The sequence below is a fragment of the Podarcis vaucheri genome, assembly GCF_965113315.1.
Source record: "Podarcis vaucheri genome assembly, chromosome: 4".
NCBI lineage: Eukaryota > Metazoa > Chordata > Lepidosauria > Squamata > Lacertidae > Podarcis > Podarcis vaucheri.
This window is the reverse complement of record NC_138762.1, coordinates 95,003,858-95,019,001: the sequence shown is the minus strand read 5'-3', so window position 1 is coordinate 95,019,001 and position 15,144 is coordinate 95,003,858. Positions and strand designations below refer to the sequence as shown.

General features: G+C 41.3%; 1 long non-coding RNA gene across 1 annotated transcript in view; it reads left to right on the top strand.

The window, feature by feature from the left end:
- Nucleotides 1-2,290: 2,290 nt before the first annotated feature.
- Nucleotides 2,291-15,144, top strand: part of LOC309530260 — a 263,071-nt gene continuing 250,217 nt past the window's right edge. Inside the window, exon 1 of the long non-coding RNA XR_014218736.1 lies at nt 2,291-2,336. This is a non-coding gene — a long non-coding RNA (uncharacterized lncRNA). The remainder of the gene's footprint in view (nt 2,337-15,144) is intronic.

Here is a 15,144-nt window from a genome sequence, read left to right as displayed (position 1 = left end):
CTAGGTTACATGTCTCTGAACACTAAAACAAATAAGTTACAAGTGGAAATGTAAGAACATTATGTAACTTGAGTATATACATGAAAAATGATACTGGGGGGGGGGGACAGGACCCAAGCTTGTTGGTTTTCTGTCTCTTAAAAAAAAATTGACAGTCAAGGATAATAAAAGCATCAACCAGTTATTTTAAAAGGTCAGTTTTGCTGACTAACTGAATTTTAGTTTGGATTCTTGTAAAATGCCAGTATACAAGAGTCCAAGGAAGGAGTAAGTGACAGATTCTTGGAGCCACTGAACACAACAGAGTGTCTAATATTTCACAGCTCAACATGAACTACCCAGTGGATATTTGATCTGTATTCCAACCAACAGTCTTAGCCAGGAATTGTTTGTTGTTTAGTTGTCTTAGTCGTGTTCGACTCTCCGTGACCCCATGAATCAGAGCATGCCTTGGACACTCTCACTCTCTTCTCAAAGCTTCTCCTTTTTTATGTCCATGGAGTTTTCTTGGCAAAATACTGGAGTGGTTCCTTCTCCAGGTGAATCCCATTTAGTCTAAACTCTTGGCTATGACCTGTCCGTCTTGGGTGGCCCTGCACGGCATAGCTCATAATTTCTTGGAGTTATTCAAGTGCCTTCACCATGACAAGGCAGTGATCCATGAAGGGGTACCGAAGAATAGCAGTTGGCAAAATATCAGGTAGTTCAAAACCACTATCTGTTGATAATGTGGTAGGTGAATATAGGAATTACATATGAATTCATTCCAGGCCCCCACCCCCCTCCAGTCATCCCCAGCATATATTTTTACAGCCTGAATTTGGATGTAAGGACAACTCTACACAGTACACAACAATTTCAACTTCTATGTATACCCCAGTGATTTCCACACAATCATGTTGGAAGTTTACATCAAATTACAATTTGATGTAGAGTTGGAAGGGACCACAAGGAATCTTTGACCCCACATGGGACTCAAACCCATGACATTGAGATCAAGAGTCTTCTGCTCTACTGACTGAGCTATGCATGTATCTTTTAACCACGTTGCAGCTCCTAGAGCCCTCATTTGCCTGGTGGTCCCAGATACGTGCACACAGGTCAATAAAGGCATTCTTAACGTGATAAATGATTCCCCACTTGATAACACTGATGTAATGCCAAAGTATACACTTCAAAATGATTTACCCTGCATCACTCTCTCGTTCGCTTTCCCAGCAGCGCAGACATTGATTTAATTACCATGAAATATCAAGGGCAGAAAAGCAAGTGGCGAGCTTTATGAAACCCAGAATTCTTGTTCAGCTCAAGTCTACAGAAGAGCTTCTGGCTTACGCAGGAAGCCCACCCACGCACCCATGTGCCTTGTTAGCTTTACAATTCCGCGAAGGTTTTTCCATTCCAATTATACTTACTAGACACTATGGCAGTACAGTGGTACCTTGGGTTAAGAACTTAATTCGTTCTGGAGGTCCGTTCTTAACCTGAAGCACCACTTTAGCTAATGGGGCCTCCCGCTGCCGCTGCACAATTTCTGCTCTCATTCTGAAGCAAAGTTCTTGACCCAAGGTCCTATTTCTGGGTTAGCAGAGTCTGTAACCTGAAGCATCTGTAACCTGTAGTGTCTGTAACCCGAGGTACCATTGTAGTAGCAATGGCAGTAGCAGTGCCCCAACCATGGTTAGAGAAGAGGGAAAGTAGGGAAAGTCTGTGTGAGTTGTAGTTTACCTGCAGCAGCCATAGCAACTGCGGAAGAATCTACAACTCCCAAAGCCCAGCAAGGCTTTCCCTCCTGATTTGCTGGTGGTACACCAGAGAGGAAATACAGGAAGAGATTTTTTTCTGATAGATTGGCTCAGTATACATTTTTTGGGGGGTGGGGGAATAGTTTGGCTTATACAGAGCCCCTCTCATTTGGGCTGGTGAGAGATCTCCCATCTTAACTATAATACTAATACTAATACTACTAATAATAATTTATTATTTATACCCCACCCATCTGGCTGGGCTTCCCCAGCCACTCTGGGCAGCTTCCAGAAAAATATTAAAATACTGTAATACATCAAACATTAAAAGCTTCCCTAAACAGGGCTGCCTTCAGATGTCTTCTAAAAGTCTGGTAGTTGTTGTTCTCTTTGACATCTGGTGGGAGGGTGTTCCACAGGGAGGGCGCCACTACTGAGAAGGCCCTCTCTCTGGTTCGTTGTAACTTGGCTTCTCACAGTGAGGGAACCACCAGAAGGCCCTTGGCGCTGGACCTCAGTGTCTGGGTAGAACGATGGGGGTGGAGACGCTCCTTCAGGTATACTGGACCGAGGCCATTTAGGGCTTTAAAGGTCAGCACCAACACTTTGAATTGTGCTGGGAGCCAATGTAGGTCTTCCAAGACCAGTGTTATATGGTCTTGGCGGCCGCTCCCAGTCACCCGTCTAGCTGCCGCGTTCTGGATTAGTTGTAGTTTCCAGGTCACCTTCAAAGGTAGCCCCACGTAGAGTGCATTGCAGTAGTCCAAGCGGGAGATAACCAGAGCATGTACCACTCTGGTGAGACAGTCTGCGGGCAGGTAGGGTCTCAGCTTGTGTACCAGATGTACAGTAACTACTGTACTTCCTTCTACTACCATCTCATTTCAAGTTATTCTTCTGCATCTTTTCTCTCAGCTTGTCCTAAATTCAGGAGAAGGAGCCATGCAAAAGCATAAAAGAGCCTACTGGCTCCCATTTAATTCAGCATCTTGTTCTCACAGTGAACAACTAGATGCCTATGGGTTTTCTATTAACTCCTGACATAGTGCCTGGTTCAAAATAGCCTTGGATTGTTTTCCAGGCATATAACTCTTCACATTTTCTCTGAATATTCCCCATTGTGTGTATGTGTGGTAGTCACCCTTCCCCACTCACAATCCCCCAGCATGAAACTGTCAAAAAAATGGAAATCCTGAGGAATTTCACAAGCTTTCCTTAAAATTCTCGAGACATTTCATTATGAAAAAACTTCCCATTTCATCTTGAATTATTTAATATTTATTCCATAAATAATTTATAATTCTGCTCTGGGCAAATGATGTATAATTCTGTTCCGGACAACATTCAGTGGCAATTCACTAAGTATTTCCATATAACATACAATTTAGCATCATCAAAGAGAAGGGTATCTTCCAAGTGCAAACTTTTACCAATTATGAATTTGATTTCCTGTTGTGCCTTTAAAAAATAAATAAATAAACTGCCTCCACTTTGATTCTAAGCATTTATAACTGGAAGTTATTTCAATTCCAAGCTTGCTTTCCAGGATGTACTTGTAATATGGTTGGAAGGCTGTTTATGACAGTAATGGTTTAGGAATGGTGTTTAGGGATGCGGGTGGTGCTGTGGTCTAAACCACTGAGCTTCTTGGGCTTGCTGATCAGAAGTTGGCAGTTTGAATCCACACGACGGGGTAAGCTCCTGTTGCTCTGTCCCAGCTCCTGCCAATCCAGCAGTTCGAAAGCATATCAGTGCAAGTAGATAAATAGTTACTGCTGCGGCGGGAAGGTAAATGGCATTTCCATGTGCTCTGGCACTTGTCACGGTCCTGCGTGCACCAGATGCTGTTTAGTCCTGCTGGCCACATGACCCGGAAAGTTGTCTGTGAACAAACGCCAGCTCCCTCAACCTGAAAGCAAGATCAGTGCCACAACCCCATAGTCGCCTTTGACTGGACTTAACTGTCCAGGTAGCATCTTAAAAGGCAGAAACATCACCTTACCAACAAAGGTCCGTATAGTTAAAGCCATGGTTTTCCCGGTAGTGATGTATGGAAGTGAGAGCTGGACCATAAAGAAGGCTGATCACCGAAGAATTGATGCTTTTGAATTATGGTGCTGGAGGAGACTCTTGAGAGTCCCATGGACTGCAAGAAGATCAAAAGCATCCATTCTTAAGGAAATTAGCCCTGAGTGTTCACTGGAAGGACAGATCGTGAAGCTGAGGCTCCAATACTTTGGCCTCCTCATGAGAAGAGAAGACTCCCTGGAAAAGACCCTGATGTTGGGCAAGACTGAGGGCACAAGGAGAAGGGGACGACAGAGGATGAGATGGTTGGACAGTGTTCTCAAAGCTACAAACATGAGTCTGACCAAACTGCTTGAGGCAGTGGAAGACAGGAGTGCCTGGCATGCTCTGGTCCATGAGGTCACGAAGAGTCAGACACAACTAAACGACTAAACAACAACAATGCTGGCAAATCTGAGAGCTTCCCAGTGTCCCTATTTTCCAGGGACAGTCCCAGATTTACAGTAGCCGTCCTGCTTTCTGATTGATCCTAGAATTTCCAGCTTTTCCTTAGGATGTTCCTATTTTCATTAGAGAAATGTTGGAGGGTATGGAGGTATGAGACCCCTGAACCCAGGAGATTCTATACAACTTTTAGAATTAGTATTCATGTCATGGAATAGGACTGGCATCCCCAAACACAGCCCTCCAAATGTTTTGGGACTACAATTCCCATCATCCCTGACCACTGATCCTGTTAGGTAGGGATGATGGGAGCTGTAGTCCCAAAACATCTGGAGGGCTGAGTTTGGGGATGCCTGGAATAGGATGTCCCTATTTTCATCAGCTGAAATGTATGGATCTGCCACAGAAATAGCCCCTTAAAAATTTCACAGAATTACCAGAAGGAATAATAAGTTATAGGAAAAGAGGCCGCTCAGGTAGAAAATAACTATTGACATAGAAACATGGATCTGAATGGGGTTCTCAGTGATAAATATATGGAAAAACAGATAATCTGTCTTTTAACATTAAGCCAAGATACACAATCTTTCTAAGATGTGGAATGTATAGTCCCTTTAGTCACCTCTGCATTACTATTTTTTGGACTTACTGGTTGCCTGTTTATGAAAACTTTAAGCAACAACAAAAGCAACAATGATTTGGTCACCTCTGTGTGAAAGGTCTCTTCAGCACTTTTTTATTTTTGCCAGAGTTCTACAGGAATAAGTCGTATTTTGCTGAATGCTTATGTTATTTAGCTTGAGGGTTACTTTTCTCCTCTTTCAGCATTATGGGGTTTTCAGACAGGAGACAGCACTTCCCTAAGCTAAACTACTTGTTACGTATTAAGTGGAATTTAGAATCTCACAAACACACCTTGCCATGAAAGGGAACATGCCTAGGCTACTGTTTTTCTAAGCGACACGACTGTTTTATCTACTGAAACACCCAGTTTGTTATCTTCTCTAGTTGAAAACCTGAATATCTTAGGTGCTGTCAAGCAATCCTTTTCACCCATAAACCGTAGCACAGCTTCAAGTTATTGTGTAAAATGAAATACATTACTACAGCAAGTGCATTTAGAAAAAAACTACTACTGGAGTGTTCTATATTTTTCCATTTCTGCACTTAAGATGTTTTTGTCCTCTCCATCTTCCATACATTTGTAAAGCATTGATACATTATACTTATTCTATGGCAATTTTAAATGTGAATTGGAAGTGTTTGGGTATACACTGTCTAAAATATTCTGCATTTATTCCCCCCCCCTCCCTGCCTTTTTTAACAAAGCAATACCATTTCTAAAGACCCAAAGGTTATGAGCTGCTCAGCTAGTGGCGAGAGATATAAAATGATGAAATACAGTTTTTTATTGGATCCAGCACAGAATAGGTTGGGGGAAGAAGGTATGCGCCAGCTCTGGGAGTTTTCTTCCCATTGTAATCAATTGAGGATGGGAATATGGAAGGGCTTTGGGTTTTGCAGCTTGTCTGCTTCTACACTTGCCTTCGCCACCTGGTAGGATTGTATAGTGGATTTTGAAATTTTGTCTTCCAGAATGTGAGCAACAGCCAAAATCCCCACAGAAACATGGGCATATTCTCATGTTAGTGAATGCACAATGGTTAAAATACATGATACTCATCCACTTAGTCTAAAATATCATGGGACACATGTCTTCTTTACATATTTATCTATTGATATTTATATGTTTTTAATATTGTTTTATAGATTCTAAATGCTGCATTGATTTCTTAATCACATGACTTGCCATAATTGTGAGGTTTAGCTTATTTTTTGTTGCTGTTTTATTAAGTTTTTTATAGATTGCAGCTGTTTTATTGATAATTTGTTAATTGTTTTATATGATGTACACTGTATTTGTGATGTGCTATTACGTTTTATTAAGGGACACGGGTGGCGCTGTGGGTTAAACCACAGAGCCTAGGACTTGCTGATCAGAAGGTCAGCGGTTCAAATCCCCGTGACGGGGTGAGCTCCCGTTGCTCGGTCCCTGCTCCTGCCAACCTAGCACTTCAAAAACACGTCAAAGTGCAAGTAGATAAATAGGTACCGCTCCAGCGGGAAGGTAAATGGTGTTTCCGTGTGCTGCTCTGGTTCACCAGAAGCGGCTTAGTCATGCTGGCCACATGACCCGGAAGCTGTACACCGGTTCCCTCGGCCAATAAAGCGAGATGAGCACTGCAACCCTGGAGTCGGTCACGACTGGACCTAATGGTCGGGGTACCTTTATTACTTTTTATTATGTTTTGGTTATTTACTGGTTGTAAGCTGGTTTGAGATTCATTTGAATGAAAAGCAGCTTGGAAATACAATCAATCAAATCAATCAATCAATCAATCAATCAATCAAAAAAGTGTGTGTACACACACACACACATATATACACAGTGTCAGTCAGTTTTATTGCACATAGCCAAAGGCTGCTGCAATGTACACAGAATCATTCGACAATTAAAAGAAAATATACTGGATTGATACAAAAGACTTAAAACATTTATATTATCAAAACATTACGTACTCTAAACAGAGCTATAAAAGTACCCCAATATACAGATCAAGACATTAAACAATAAAATTCATAAGCTAAAATCATCACATGGCCACAAATATATATAAAAAAACAATGTCAATTAATAAAGTGTGCAATTTATATTCAGAGTTTGGTGACAAAGATAGAGCATAGCCTGATGTAAATAGATAGGGTCAAATAAATTCATCTCCTTTACAGTTGATAGCTATATAATTTGCTCTAATTTTCCTAGCAGCAGTTGCAAAGAGTGCTACACGCCAGGTCACATACTCATCTGCGTCTGCGAGGAGATATAAAATCATGTCATAGGGGTTCTGGCCAGTGGACCTTGTCATTATAGGTACTAAAAATCTTTTTTCTTGCATCATTATATAGGGGACAGTGAATATATACACAGTGGTACCTTGGTTCTCAAACGCCTTGGTATTCAAACAACTTGGAACCCAAACACTACAAAACCAGAAATGTTCTGGTTTGCGAACTTTTTTTGGAAGCCAAATGTGCTCCGTTTTGAGTGCCACACTTCCGTTTTGAGTGTTACACTGAGGTCTGTCTGTTTTTGCTATTTATCTTCCATTTTTGTTTTTGTACCTTTTTTGTTTTCTTTTTGTGACTGTGTGGAACCCAGTTCAGCTACTGATTGATTGATTGATTGATTGATTGTGTGACTGCAATACATCATTTATTGCTTTCATTTTATGGATCAGTGGTCTCATTAGATAGTAAAATTCATGTTAAATTGCTGTTTTAGGGGTTGTTTTTAAAAATCTGGAATGGATAAATCCATTTTGCATTACTTTCTATGGGAAAGCGCACCTTGGTTTTGGAACGCTTTGGTTTTGGAACGGACTTCCAGAACGGATTAAGTTTGAGAACCAAGGTACCGCTGTATATAAGAACTCCGTTCTCTCACCAACTACAAGGGCCCCACATGCTTTATCAGATATAAAAATGTTGCAGTGCTTTCTCAGTGCTCAAGTATGAACACCAGGAATAAAGATTCTCTCATTCATTCAGTGGAGATGGCGAAACCCCAGTGGATCTTCATTATGAGAGACAGCATGACAGAGATATTTTTCATTTCAGAGAGAGAGAGAGAGAGAGAGAGAGAGAGAGAGAGAGAGAGAGACTTAGAAGCCCAACTTTGTGGCTACTTCACCCAAGCATTTCATGGCTATTATCCAAGCACTGTAAAAACAGTACTCTTTTTTATCACCCACTGAGCCAATTGCCCCCGCCTTTCTTCTCCGACAGGTCCTGGACTTTACATCGAGTAAATTATGCAAAATGATTTCTTGAGTGGCAATAAAAACAAAATTGCCTGCTTGCGATAAACAGAGACAAAAGGAATCAACAAAAGGGAATTTAGTCCCGCCGTTCTTTTTCTCTGGTATTTATCCCATTTCCATGGGGAAATTGCAATAATTAAATCAACTCCCACACACATGCAGCCGAGTTCGTCTATGAACAGTGGCAATAGATGCAAGTCTCATTACTACTTCTTTTTTTGCCAGTAAGTGGGTCAAGTGGCTATTCAAAGTCGACATGGGAATACTTTTGTCTTGATAGGTATGTGTTCTTTTAAAATATTCATGTCACACAATGTTGCCTTGACAAGATGTTATTCAACATCAGTGTCTGTTAAACAATCCCTGCAGCGCCAGAGGAAGAAAAAACTGCAAGGGATTTGCCCTTTTTTATGAGTACTCCATCACCTTGCCTTTGACGTGCAACTTTCTGTTCAGCAAATGCTACAGGCATGTTTTTAAATATTGCACCTGTTTGTGATGTATGATTCCATATTAAATATGCACCAAATTTATTAAATCCCAACTGCCAGGCAACTCAGTAGGCACATTTCAAGGTACCTGTGTTCCATATCCATAGAAAAACTAGAGTTTCAAATAGCTCTCAACTCTGCAGGCAAATTGATTTGGTAAAACAGGGAGATCCAGTTAATTAAACATTTGTTTTGTGGATGGCAGAGCCACTTCTTCAAGTGTCCTTTTTATTAAGTTTTTAGCTGTCATGAATGTTATGAATTTTGTAGAACTCCTTTCCAGTTGAGGTCAAGCAGGCCCCTCTCTACTGACTTTCTGGCACCAAACTGAAGTATTATTATTTTTATTCCAGCAAACATTTTAACTGAAGTTTGATTTTATAATTTTAACTGGTTGTGGGTTTTTTGTACTGTATCTTTTCAAACCACCCAGAGATTGTCGTAGTTAAGTGGTATATAATTTGCTTGAATAAATCCATAAAATTAAGTTAAAAACCTGTTCCATAACTCAAAAAGGGGAAGCTGCTTATGGGTTACATCCATCTTTTTCCTCTAGAGAAATCAGAGATTCAGGCAAGAAAGATCATTTCACAGGTGCAAATGCACTGAAAGGGTAAGAGGTTCAGAGCACAGGGTCACAGTGTTGTAATTTTGTTTTGGTATTTCATACTGGCAACTTGGTACAGTTATGCAGGTCCCAGGGAGAATGGCCTACATGCAACAGAGCCATACAAAAGATTTTTTTTTTGGGGGGGGGAATGGCAGTGAACATAACCTCCAATATTTCTCTGATGAAAATAAGGACATCCTATTCAATATTATTGTTGTTGCTGTTGCTGTTGTTGTTGTTGTTTTATATATACCCCTCCCATTTGACTGGGTTTCCGCAGCCACTGGGCAGCTTTCAACAGAACATATATAAAAACAATAAAACATTAAACTTTTTTAAAAAACAAGACAAAAAGAACTTCCCTATACGCAGCTGCCTTCAGATGTCTTCTAAAGATTGTATCGTTACTTAACTCCTTGGCTTAATGAAAATATGGACTACGAGAGAAGGACAACTATGACTTCAAGGAAGAATGGGAACTTCTTACAAACTATTTAAAAAGACAACAAAAGGATTTGGATTCCTTGGCAGGTTTTGACTGTTGTTGTTGTTGTTTAGTCGTTTAGTTGTGTCCGACTCTTCGTGACCCCATGGACCAGAGCACGCCAGGCACTCCTGTCTTCCACTGCCTCCCGCAGTTTGGTCAGACTCATGGATCACTGCAGCACCCCTTCATGGATCACTGCCTTGTCGTGGCGAAGGGGCTTGAATAACTCAGAGAAGCTATGAGCTATGCCGTGCAGAGCCACCCAAAATGGACAGGTCATAGTGAAGAGTTTTGACCAAACGTGATCCGCCTGGAGCAGGAACCGGCAAGCACTCCAGTATCCCTGCCAAGAAAACTCCATGGACAAAGGCAACAGATTTTGACTAAACATCCACAAATTTATTAGTAGAACATAGGATAGATACGTTAATGATATGTATAACTTTTTAACCTGCAGAGAATAATATGTGCGAACAAATCAGAGAGGGGAGCTGAGGTAAGTATCTGGAGGGTGGGAGAGGGAGGGATGGGAGAGAATAAAAAGGGGGGAAATGTAATTGGTTATATTGATGGATAATCTGTTTGTTAAAATTGTTCAATAAAAATATATTTTAAAAAAGAAAAAGAAAATATGGATATCCTACCATACCATCCAACATTTCTCCGATGAAAATAGGGACGTCCGAAGCAGTTTAGTCATGCTGGCCACATGACCCGGAAGCTGTACGCCTGCTCCCTCGGCCTATAGAGCGAGATGAGCGCCGCAACCCCAGAGTCGTCTGCGACTAGACCTAACGGTCAGGGGTACCTTTACCTTTTTCAGGAAAGGTATCACAAATGGCTTCTGTAAATCTGGAACCGTCCCTTGAAAATAGCGACACTTGGAGGGTCTGAGAGAAGTGAGGGGAAAGGGAAAAGTCAAAGAGGGCAACCAATATGAGTAGCTACATTGAAGAGGGAAATAGGTAATTGGGTAGCTTTTCTCTAATACAGTAAAGATTAATAGTTATATAGAATCCTGTAAGGTCGTGTGTGTCCCCCCCCCCCCGGGCTCTCTTTTCTTTCTCAGCCTAGAGTTTGGCGGTTTCTTTACAACCCACTCAGAGCCTATTGCTCTATGGCCATGAATGCAATGCTCTTTGAAAGCACAAATACAAGTCCTGGCTGCTTTTGTGATTCAAGGGTGAGCAGCACATGCTGTCAAATTGTATTTATAATTTGAGAGCTTGTACTGCTCATCCTTGTATCACAAAAGCAGGCAGGTCTAAAGGGTTTGTTATATGAGTGGCAAAGGCTAATCTCATATAACAAACCTGGCAGTAAAAGAAGAGGCATACGATTTCACCCTGTGAAGTATATTTCTTCTTTAAGTGGGTTAAAGGCTTTGGACTTATCCCTTTTGTCAGTAGCACAGCGTTCGTTGTGTGCAGGGCTGGGGAACTCAGGCCTGGGGGGGTCAAATGAAGTCCTCCAAGCATGTTGACCTGAGCCTCAAAACTCTCCCTTGGCCACGACACCTTTCAAGTCTCACCCCCTTGTGGTTCAGCTTCCCACCATCTTTGATTGATTGATTGATTCTATTTCTATGACACTTTTTATTCAAATAAATCTCAAAGTGGCTTACAAACAAAAGATAGAAATAACATAATGTAACATCATGAATACAGCATAAATTGTATAGAATACTTAATAAATCATCAGTAAAACAATCACAAATCATAAATCAAACAATTACCACCTATGTAACACTCTTAACAAAAGAACTAAACAATAAGCTAAACATCACAGGTACACCAAAGATCATATTATAGGATTCACAAAGGACGACAGCATTTGTATCAATAAAACAATATTAGTAACATTAACAAAATAGCAACAAAACAAACAAACAAACAAACAAAGCCTTGTTGAATTTGTACACCTGTTTTCTCCACTGCCATGACTCATAAACTTTCATTCCATTCAATGCATCAAAATACACCTGCACATAATGTTCCTGGCAGCAACTCCCTTCTGAAGGATCCTTGCAATGGAAGTGGTCAGCATCTTTGAGTGTCTTTGCCTAGCTGGAATGTGTCCTTGAATGCCTCTCGCTTGCCTGGATGGAAGATTGCATGGGGTTGTATGAATGTGCACAGAAACTAGCCTACTGAGCGATAGCTCAGTAAAGTGTGTGAGTCTTAATCTCAGGGATGTGGGTTTGAGCCCCACATTGTGCAAAATATCCCTTCACTGCAAGGAGTTGGACTACATGATCCTTGTGGTCCCTTTCAACTCTAAAATTCTATTTATTTTATTTTATTTTATTTTATACCACCTTGTATCCAGGGGTCTCAGAGCAGTTCACAGAATAAAATCAAGATATAAAACTACAAAATACAATGACCGCTCCCCTCATCAAATGGGGGGTGCCTTTTGCACGGTCGCGTGCACCCTTCCCCCGATCCCATGTGGCTCCCAGCAGTCCAGCCTGGATTGTGCCCCCCCCCCCCCGCTGGACACCTCTGCCAGCTACCGAATCCTAGCTGGGGAGGCGTTGCCAGGAGAGAGTTGGCCAGATAGCCCCCACAAAAAACCCCACATTGCTTGGGGGGCGCATAACTAGTTAGCATGCCAGAATCTCGCTTGTTATCGGAATTAACCAGACAAATCACTCCACCAATTAAGAACAGCCATGCCCCACCATCCACAGAATCAATAAAGAGCTATCAATCTCCCAATCCTTTCCATGTCTGGGCTGGGTGAGCTTTCCGGTGTTCAAAGGTAACATTTGGATCCAGTGCTCCACCCGTTTTGTCTCCAGCCCTGCCCACCCCTTGCCCCTGTCCCCCAGAAGGGAATGTCATCAACAAGCAGAGAAATGGTTCATCACTCCAGATTAATGTCATCTTCCAAACTTCTGCTGGGTTAATGGCCATTCTGTGAGGTTACGTTTTCTGATACCACCACTTTACAAAACTTTAGGAGAGAGCACTGATCAAACTGTAGTAGTAGTAACAAAATGAAAAAAAATCCTTCCAGTAGCACCTTAGTGACCAACTAAGTTTGTTATTGGTATGAGCTTTCATGTGCACGCACACTTCTAGTAAAGGTAAAGAACCCCTGACAGTTAAGTCCAGTTGCAAACAACTCTGGCATTGCGGCGCTCATCTCTCTTTACTGGCTGAGGGAGCCGGCGTACATCTTCCAGGTCATGTGGCCAGCATGACTAAGCCACTTCTGGCGAAACCAGAGCAGTGCACGGAAACACTGTTTACCTTCCCGCCAGAGAAGTATTTATCTACTTGCACTTTTTGGCGTGCTTTCGAACTGCTAGGTTGGCAGGAGCTGGGACTAAGCTATCTTTCCCCCCTAGTATTATTATAATTATGTGTTTGACCATAAGCCATAACAGTTATTAATATACTGCTTTATCAATGCAAAATAAAATCCCATTTCATTGTTACATCATATATAGATTATTCAATTATACAGGTAAAAATAAATGACATAAGGAACCGAATGTGTTTGATGTTGCTCTGCTGGAGCTATAATGAAAACACACACAGCTCGTGTCATGTCCGTATCACCAACAGAAAATCAATTTATTTATTGTGCAGATTGTGCCTGATCCTTAAATAAAAATTGATATCTTTTTTCCTTTGTGTCTTTCAGTAATATGACAACAGTAAATAATAACAAGGTTTCCATATTACTTCCACCAAGGAATTCAGGAGGTTGTAGTCGCCATAATAAAATGCCCGCTTTCTTTAAAATCTAATCAAATCATCCAGATATTTCACACAGGAATATTGATGACGGATCACTGACTGCTTAGGTGACATATGCACAAAATATATTTAAAAAGTGTATATGTTAGAGATCAAATTAGGAAGTGTCTTGTTTTGAGACGTCATCAAAACTTGTATTCTGATGCAGCTGGAAAGCTCTTTGTGTTGAATCTTTTTCTTCTTCTTCTTTTTGCATTGCAAGCTCTATATGGTGAATCTTCTTACTTGCTGCCATTTTAATTCCTTGTAAATAAATTGCAGGCTTGAGTGCTGAAATGGTTTCCTTTCATATCACCAATTTTCCCCTTAATGGTTAGCCAGTATAATAACCCTTTCTGAAGGAAATCCGAATATGTTACAGGTTCTGCCCCAATAACCCCTCTTTTCCCATGCCAATAAATATGTTTAGTGCAGTGATATATGGTATCTAAAATATGCCTTGTCTGTTGCTGGTTTGGTTAGTCCTCTAATGCATAAGGATTATTTACTTTCATCCAGGTATGGTTTATGATCCAGAATCTATGATGATTGCGCCTGACCTTGGGGGAGCAAGAACCTGAGATTACAGCTACATAAAACCCTTCTATAGAAGTAAACACTAAGTGCCGTCGCTTTTCTCAATCTGCTCGGGAAAGCTTTTAAGCAGGGAGGAAATGTGGCTTAGAGCTTGTCAAGCCACAGAAAAGAAGGGAGAGGGAGAGAAAGAAGAGGGTGGGGGCAGAGAGATGGTGCAGCACAGTGCAGAAAAAGGAGATGAGATCAGCAAGTTACGTTTAAGGTTTTCTTCCTTCTCGCTCTCTCCAATGTCCTTTGGACAGGAAGCCAAACATAGGGCTCCATAAAGAGGTGGAGCTGCTACAATGATTCAACTTCAGTCCATCACTAACACCCTGCAGACAGATGCTGCAGTGTTATTCTGACTCACCCTGACAAATTGATGAATGTTGTCTGGTTTGCTGTAACAAAGAAATGTTCTAAGTGTGCAAATGGCTTGCAACAAACAGCTTGTTTAAGAGGTTGCTGAGAAAAAAAGGTTTAACTTTTAAATGGTGAAGGAAGGGGAGCATGATTTAACAGCACAATCCAATCCTGAGACCAGCCAGGGTAAGAGAACTTTGATCTGGTGGATCTTGGGCTGAGCTGGAGATTATTCCTGCCTAAGTTTCGGTTGCAGCCCAGCTGGAAGAACTTCAGCTGACATAAATTCCAAAAGGACATTGTGGATGTAGGGCAAAACAAGGAGAAACTTACACCTACTGTATTCCAAACCCCTTTTGGCTCAGACACATGATCTAGCAGGACTTAGCCAGCAAAAAGAGTGTTGTTGTAAGTCAAATTCCTCCTGGAATAGAGGAAACTATAGTTTGGATGGCTCTGTGTGTAATTTTCATTCAAAATGTTAATGATGCCTTACATCAGAACAATATCAGAAAAGAAATCCAGTAATGATCGTTCAAAATGTTAATGTTGCCATAAATTGATCAAAGATGCAGAGCATCCCTTTCATAGTATCGTAGAATTTTATGGTTGGAAGGGACCCGAAGGGTCATCTAGCCTAACCCCCTACAATGCAGGAATCTCAGCTAAAGCATCCATGACAGATGGCCATCCAACCTCTGTATAAAAATATCCAAGGAAGGACAGTACACCACCTTCCAAGGGAGTCTGTTCCACTGTCAAACAGCTCT